The 560-nt window shown below is 38.2% G+C and overlaps 1 long non-coding RNA gene across 1 annotated transcript in view; it reads left to right on the top strand.

The window, feature by feature from the left end:
• LOC146768562 (uncharacterized) overlaps positions 1 to 560 on the top strand; it is a 132,222-nt gene that overhangs the window by 40,076 nt on the left and 91,586 nt on the right. The gene's annotated exons all lie outside the window — the stretch shown is intronic.

The following is a 560-nucleotide window of genomic DNA, read 5'->3' on the forward strand; positions in this document are numbered from 1 at the left end:
TTAAAATAATGAATGTTGAAGTCTGGATATGAATTTTCTTATTTTTGCAGATGAAGAGGAATAGAGTTTTTAAAGACAAATAACATGGATGTATTTTGCTATGTCATTTTTGTCATTAACAATGTGAGGAACAATGAAGAGCAATGAGGGAAGTCTGCAGTTTGATATGCTCAGGCTTCTGTAGAAGAGCTGTGCTGCTTCAAGGGGGACAAAATGATGGGCCCCTAATATTTGGTAGGCTCGTGATGCTGAACAGGCAGTATAGTTGTTAAGTTTTCTGTCTGAGGCTAACTGAATCACAGCTGGCTAATATCCATCACAACTTTGAGAGGTAAATCATCTAATTTTCTATTAAATGGTTAAAATGCTACATGGGATGCAGAATAAAGCACCTTCTCAGGTGTCTTCCTAATGCTTTCAAGGGCAGAAATTCTGACTTTTTCTCGGCTTAAGCCTAAACCACAGAAGGCAAGACAAAGTTGAAGATAAAATCCCAGAGTCCTGATACCAACAGGTGGTAACCAGCAGCTCATAGTCCTTTCTTGTACTCATTCTTTTAG

The sequence above is a fragment of the Lonchura striata genome, chromosome 1, assembly GCF_050655825.1.
Source record: "Lonchura striata isolate lonStrDom1 chromosome 1, ASM5065582v1, whole genome shotgun sequence".
NCBI lineage: Eukaryota > Metazoa > Chordata > Aves > Passeriformes > Estrildidae > Lonchura > Lonchura striata.